Genomic DNA, 7,655 nt, shown 5'->3' with positions numbered 1-7,655 from the left:
TACAGCAGGTGGTATGGAGTGGCTGATGATGTCACCAGGGGGTATAAAACGCACGGCTGCATCACTCCTTTCATTCATCCCTTTACTAACCTGAAGAACTGACCTGAGCAGAGCAGCTGTTGTTCCCACTCCACGCCAAGATGAATAAGATGTGCTTAGCTTACCTTGTGGCTCTTCTAGTCGTTCTCCATCTCGTCTCAATACAGGTTAGTTTTGTCATTTTGTTTTCAGTGTATTTATTTTTTTATTTTTATTTTTTTTGTCTTTTAACGGAATATCAACTCCAGTGTTGAACCGTTTCACCGCTGAAGTTGTAACCGACGGACTTTGGCTTCCTGACAAGCTCTATCACAGGTGGTCCGTCTTAACTGCGATCTAAATCCGTAGGCTGCGAGAGTAGCTCTGTAGGTAGTGGGCTAATTCTAAGTACTTTAAAAATTAACCCTAAAGGGATAGGATTGAGGAAATTTTAAAGGAATTGTGAATTAAAATTTTAATGTGATCAGTTTGACCAAAACCCTAAAGGCGAGAACTATCTCTATTTTCTAAGCAGTGTTATGGGTTGATAACCTTTCTTTTAAACTTGTTAAACTCTTGAAATTATTGGAGAGGCATGGTTTCCATGAGTTTGAGCCCTGCTCAGTGTAGGTCTAGGTGTATTTAGTGCTAAATGTCTGTAGGCTTGTTTTGAAATGAACCTGCTGTCTACATGTTCTTTAAGTTTGGGGAAATTTTTTTAAAAAAATTTAAAAAATTTGCGCTTGTGTTGCAGGTGGTGCAGGCCCAGACCACCAAACCTCCCACCACGACCCCGACTACCACGAAGGCCAACATGACTACTACCGCGAACAAGACCACCACATTTAACGGCTGCGGGAGGACCGACGCCTTCACGCTGCTGCTGCTCCCGCTGGCGGTTGCATCCTCTCTCCTCAGTTGGACCTAAATAACCGGACTGGTCGCTCTTCGTCCACTTGTCAACACGGCTGGGCTGGGCACGCAACGTTATTCTACGAGCAGTTCTTTTGAAGTCCCTTCTCTTCCCAACACCCTTTTTTGGATTACACCAAATACTTTCTGTAGCCCAGAGCGCGTCTCCGTTTTTACGCACCAACCAGAGACTATGTTACGTCCTGTTCTCTACGAGGACTATATGAAAGTTTCCGTTGTCGGGCAAAACACCGGTCTCGGTTTCTTGTATGGGGTGAATAATATTTGTATAGGCTAATACTTGTAGCAGGTATAACTCTTATGCCCACTTAAAAATACAAGTTCAAATTCTGGAAGTGTGAAAATTTGTTTTTAAATCAAATAAAGTTTTGAATATGTGACCACATGGATTTATGAGTTATTACAAGGTAAGCTAAGGAAAAGGTCAAACCAGGACTGGGTGCATTTAAAATATCGGTCTGCATTTGAGGTAACTTTTCTGCTCCATTACACCTAAAACTACCCTTGGAAGCTAAAGCCCCTAGGGTTATCTAGCTCTGCTTTTAAACTACGGCTCATCTGGTAGGAGCTGAGGTAAATTTCTCCATACTGACAGACTTGGCCCACAGCACTGGTTAACCTTGGTGTCCTGTCCCACAATTTTAAAGCGAAGCACTTTTAAACTTCAAGCTAGTCCAGTCTTGATTAAACCTCTCAATGTGTTAGTGGAAATCCAGCCTTGATAAACATCTCAATGTTTAAAAGCATAGTCAAGTCATCTGGTGGCTTCCGCATGCTAATCTGCCCTTTACGCTGAAATTAAAGAATGAATTTGATACGCTGGTCTTAAAGCCTTCTTCCACTTAAATGTCCAATGTTGCTTCACTCCATTTGACCTGAGGTGGAAAGTTCCTCTATGCTCTAAGAGTTTAACTCACATTTTGACATTAGTTTTTCAAGACTAACTATGCAGTTTACACAAGTGTGTGAACTTGGTCTGAGGGCACACCATTTTATAACGGACTTGTGTGAAGTTGGAGACTGTGTCCTGTGGTCTTTTGAAATGAGCAGTATTTGCATATTAGATTCTGGATTTTTCAATGTGAGGGGAAATGAAAGGATAAGAGATTAAAGTATTGTCCTTAAAACCTATAGTCATTCTCCCTTCAGTTGTTGGCCCATCAGTGAACTCAATCAACCCCCGATGTGAAACTTAAACCCATTTATCAAATAGGTACAAGAGTAAATAATGTCCTTGCTACACAAAGGGAGGATGTGAGTACTAGACAAATACAAAATACTTTAACAATTGACTTAGGGGGATGAATAATTTAAAGGTGGTGAGCCAGGCCTCCTCCACCTGGTGGGGGCTTTGCCATCAAAGGACCTCAATTTCTGGGAAAGACTGACTGCTGGAATTCACCTGTTTCCCCCTCCCCCACCCACCCATCGCTTTTCCCTCCCTCCCCCCTGTGCACCCACTCTTGATCTGTGTGGGAATTGCATTCCACCCTGACCACATGACAATGACTGTATTGTCCAGCTCATCTTATCTGCTCCAAAGCTAGACTCGAATCAGGACCTTGGCTCCATGAACCTGCCTCTCATCCCTCCCCCTCTCCTTCAGGTACTTCAGCTTCTTCCCCATAAACATGTGGAACTCCATCTCACCTGACCTCTCTCTATTTTTTTCTCTCTTTCTACTTCATAACCCAAGGCTAAAGAGGCCTGGCGGAGCACTAGCCACATTCCTGCAGCGTGGCCGCGAGACTTCAGCACCACTGGAGTGCGGTCAGGTGATTGAGAAAAGAGTTCTCCTTTTGTCGACCACCAGAGTGTGACCACTTAGGGCCCTCCTTCAGCCACTCCACCCATCTCCTCCCGCCCACCTGAAATGTAAGGAGAAACCTGAGTTAAGGTGTTTGTTTGCTGGTGGAGAGGGGGGAGGAGGAAGGACATGAAAGGGAGCAAATGAAAAAATAAGAATAGGGAGAGGGGGATAAGCACTAATAAGTGCTTTGACACCAGCCACTAAATCGGCCATGCTGCTTTTTACCATTGCAAACATCTTTCCTGAATGCTTTGAGCTCTAAAAGCAAGTTTTATCCTTCAACACTGATTCAGCATTCATTCCGTAGTGCCTCTATGGAGTGTGTTGCTTATCAATAAGTCAAAGACGATCATGTGCTGGAAATAGATCAGCACACCTTCACTGTGGCTTCCCAGCATGATTACAGCACCTGACAGCTTCAGGGAGGGGTGCTGTGTAGCTTGTACTTCTAAGTTGTCTGTTCCTTTTTAAATGAGCACTGTGGAGGAACTGAAACAGTGAACTCATTGCCGTAACGCCATGTTGGTCAATCTCTGTTTTATGGAAGTGAATATTTCTCAGTGACATGCTGTGTGAAAAAGATTTGTGAGTAACTGAGAATTTACAAATGTGTTCATGCTAAAAGCATAGCACGCCGATTGGTCAGATATTGATGGTGCCCTGAAAATAAACTTTTCCTCTAGTGCCACCAGACTGTCAAGGTTTTCCCCTTAAGCTGAGAAATATCTTAACATCTACTACATTGATTGGCACAAGAGAGTGAGAGAGAGAAATAAAAGGGCACCCACCACTGGAAACTTCAATGCCTTTTTTTTTTTAACATTTGTACTGTATGTGACAAAAAAGACTAACTTGAAAGAGAAGTAGTAAGATCATCCACTCTGTGCATGTGTGTGTGTGTGTGTGAGAGAGAGAGAGAGAGATATCTGATTTCAAAGCCTTCTGTGAGCTTAGTGGCTGCATGGAACGAAACAGGAAGCCACTCTTTGTTGGCTTTCATGTGTTCATAAGAATTTACTCGTCTTTCCATTGAAAACAACGGCCTACTGTATGTAGGCTACAACGCACCACACCACAATCCAAAGCATCAAAGAAGGAGGGTACTCTTGTTAAATTACAGTGACTTCACTATGTCAAAACGACATTGATGCTGACCCTGTGGTCCCCTTATCAGTCAGGTAGAGGTTGTAGAGATTTGGCACAGCATGGCAACAGGAACAACACAATTAAACCACACAGAGGTTGTACAACCTTATTCAACCTCATTATAAAGATATAAAAATCCCTTCACATATTACCTTTACTGTATTGATACAAGCCATCATGGCACACGTCATCGCTGCAGGGATGTTCAGATGTCACCACACCCTATGCAAATGCAATTGAGATTCAGTTCGAGGATACTAAACATTGAAGAATTCCCATGCACACGTATGATTTTTGACTGATCTTAGATTAGATTAGATAATACTTTATTCATCCCACAATGGGGAAATTCACTTGTACAAGGTAAGATTAAACACTGCGCTTACTACAAGCAGGTAGCGACACAGTGCCTTAACGGAAGACACGTAATCAGGAGGCGCTGGGTGTTGTAAGGCTCAATCGTGTGATGTTTCACATATGACATGTGGTGTTGTTAACCACCAGCCCCCTGGCATGCCCCTCATTCCATTTCCAGTCATTGTTGAACTTTGTGGGTTGTAGTCAAATGCTGCGTGCAAATTAGTCGACGTATCCTCTTTTCCTTTTCCTGTTTTTGACACCTATATAGTTACACACTGTACAATTACATTTCCAAGGCTCCAATCATCATCCAGATGAGTAACCGTTAATGACAGGGTTATCAATTGTCTGTTTACCGTGGCCACCATCTATAAATCAGTTTTTGCAAGTCATTCTACAGTATGTCTTTCCAACACATGAATGATACTGTGTGTGTGTGTGTGTGTGTGTGTGTGTGTGTGTGTGTGCATGCGTGCGTGGACCTGCTTTGAATGCTGTGCTATGGGTTCCTCATATTCACGAGACAATAGCTTTACATGTAGGACATGAAAATGAGATGTAGATGCTGATTTACATGCAATGTAAAGGCAGATCTGAATGGCAAAAAGGCTATTACATTAACTGGCAGTCGAAACCAGCAATGTCATGTATTCCATGACTGAAAATGGCACATCACAAAGGTGGAGAAGTTTGCTGAGAGTAAGATGAAACGATCGAAATGCCTGCACTGTGACCGCACAAAGCTACTGCCAGCAGCTGGTTAGCTTAGCTTAGCACAAAGACTGGAAATGGTTCCTTTCCTGCATTTAAATTTGACCCAATACATGTTGTGGAATAAGATTTTCAGTATTTTCCTCTTAAATAAACCTATTGTATAGTTGAAACCACAATCCAAAACTCTACAAACTATGGCGAAAACTCAAACAGACACAAGGATGCGGTAATAACAAACGTTCTGTCCGGATAAATGAGACTGATGTACCAGGAGTTGAGGCTCACAATTTCTTTGTTTGTCCAATTGTTAGTGAACTTTGAAGTGAATCATGGTGGAATTTGGTGTTTGTGATCGCATCTTTAAACTAGGCCACTAAATCAGCTTCATAAGTCTGAAGATTTGACCGACTTTGGAAACAAGCAGAAAATATGATAGTTGATGTCACATAAACTGACCAAACTAAATTTGTTGGGCGTGTCTTCCTCCTACAAACTCAGTGAGAAAGACTATCACGGACATGTGACATGGTTCAAGAGTAATAGAGTAATACAATATAGAATATGGATACAGTGAGGGCTTGTATAATCAAGATTGGGCAAAGCTCAAGCTATGTTCTGAATCCTCCCTACTCTAAAACCCACTGAGTTGTCACTCAGATCAGTGATTTACATGCTTATATACTGTCTAGTAAAGGAGACAGATGTGTGGGGCAATGGCCTATTGCATGAACCAGTTACATGCTACTGATATCCCCTCTCTTTTGTTAGAGGCATATAAAAAGTCTACAAGTAGTCCATCCATCCACACATCCATCCTTGCAGAGAACTGGATGCTATCCAAGCATGCACTGGGCAAGAGACATTGGCAAGACACTAGTCCATCACAGGGCTTACACATATAGACACACACGGAGACATGATCGACCTTGAGCGTCTTTAAAAGAATGCTGAGCTTATGCAACCAGAAGTTAATCTGTGGGAGGTGCAGCAAGATGAAGGAATCAATCTCTGTGTTTGGGAGATCTCTAACCCTGGGAACACCCAGCTGTGTCATTAATCCTCTGGTTTAAAGAGGAACAGGACCACACACACACACACGCACAAACACACAGTACCTAGATTGCTTTTTTGCAATTTAAATTACCCTTCTCAAGCCAACTAAAACATGTTTAGAAGCCCTCTCTGCTGTGGCGACAGCCTGTGTGGTTTTCTAAAATCTTATTTCACAAATACGGAAACCCCAAAATATGACACAAACACTTCTGTGCTGAGCATTGTGTACTTGTACACATGGTGTTATTCAGTAGACATATTATTTAATGTCTTGTTGTCAATGTCAAAAAAGAGCTTAAGAATGTATCAAAGGACCAGTGACTGTGATTATAGCCATATACTAATTTATAGGGACCCTGTTACCATGTTGGATTACCAGAATTATGTCTGTGGAAGAGACTTGGCTTATGTGAGTATGTGAGGAGCCTGTGCTTTGCTGAGATTTCATTAGCACGTCCTTCTCAGTCAGCCATGAGTGATGGCGACATTTGCGTAATGAACACGAAGACCCGGATCAAATGAGAGACACTGGAAAGAGCTGGGCAGGTGGGAGGGATGGAGCACGGATGAAAGAGAGCAGAAGGGGATGACACACAAATCCACACATCCAGAGAGGATAATGTCAAAGGAAACAAGAACCCAACATTGGCTCTTTGTGTTCTGCTGGGTGAAATATGGGAAACAACAAGAGTAGTTTGGGGTCCCCTGCTGGAGCTGCTCCCCCCGCGACCCGACACCGGATAAGCGGACGAAGATGGATGGATGGATGGATGGAAGAGTAGCTCAATATACTGTATGTTACTAAAAGCTCTACACTTCAGTGGCCCCACTGGTTTTCATGAAGTTCTTTTTTTTAGATACCCTTTGTTCAGAAGCCATTATCTAACTTTTCTTTCATGTTGTTACCATATATGACTCTGACCCGTGACACTTCCTTTGTCATAGAGGAGCAGAAGTGACAGTTTAAGGATCCTCAAAACTGTAAAAATGTTGCTATTAGTTCCATATAGTTCCACATTTTGGGAACCAGCTAGGTGATTAACATAGATTAGCATAAAGCACATGAAATAAGTGAAGTTCCCAAAGGTCAAACTATTCCTATAAAGATGAAACTCTAAATTGCTAATGCACCTACAGCAACACGGACACAAGCTCTAATTAGCCTCTTAAACCATTTTCCTAATTGTCTTAATGTGGCCTGCCATGGCTGGCTACTGTCCCAGATGCTTTGTGTTGTTTTCAGACAGAGTTGTCCTCTTTTCAACTGATGTAGAACAGGCTTTGTGCTAAAGTTAGCCGGCCTGCTAGCAGCATGCTAATTATACCAACAGTGAGCTGGGATTTGGGGATCCCTGGGCACTATACCATTTCTTTTATTTTAAATTTAAAAAAAATCATTCATTATTAACAACCTGTCTTATCCTTTCTTATATTAAGAAAAATATTAATTTGTAGAAAATAATTGAAACAAGATTATGTCAATTCTTTGCAGTGCACACGGATGTGGTCCGTTCAAGTGAAGTGATGCAATACAGTGACAACATTCAAATGATGGCAACATTGTTGTGTTAAAAGGAAGTATGACTGTTGCAATGTTAGCTTATGTCATTTTGGGCAAAAC

The 7,655-nt window shown here is 42.1% G+C and overlaps 1 long non-coding RNA gene across 1 annotated transcript; it reads left to right on the top strand.

Moving 5' to 3' along the window:
- Positions 1 to 59: 59 nt before the first annotated feature.
- Positions 60 to 1,336, top strand: LOC114546719 (uncharacterized). The gene is made up of 2 exons (XR_003691078.1): positions 60 to 206; positions 773 to 1,336. It is a non-coding gene; the product is annotated as an uncharacterized LOC114546719 (long non-coding RNA).
- Positions 1,337 to 7,655: the final 6,319 nt, after the last annotated feature.

The sequence above is a fragment of the Perca flavescens genome, chromosome 20 (genome assembly GCF_004354835.1).
Source record: "Perca flavescens isolate YP-PL-M2 chromosome 20, PFLA_1.0, whole genome shotgun sequence".
Taxonomy (NCBI): Eukaryota; Metazoa; Chordata; class Actinopteri; order Perciformes; family Percidae; genus Perca; species Perca flavescens.
The sequence above is the reverse complement of the archived record's forward strand: the minus strand, read 5'-3'. Positions and strand labels throughout refer to the sequence as shown.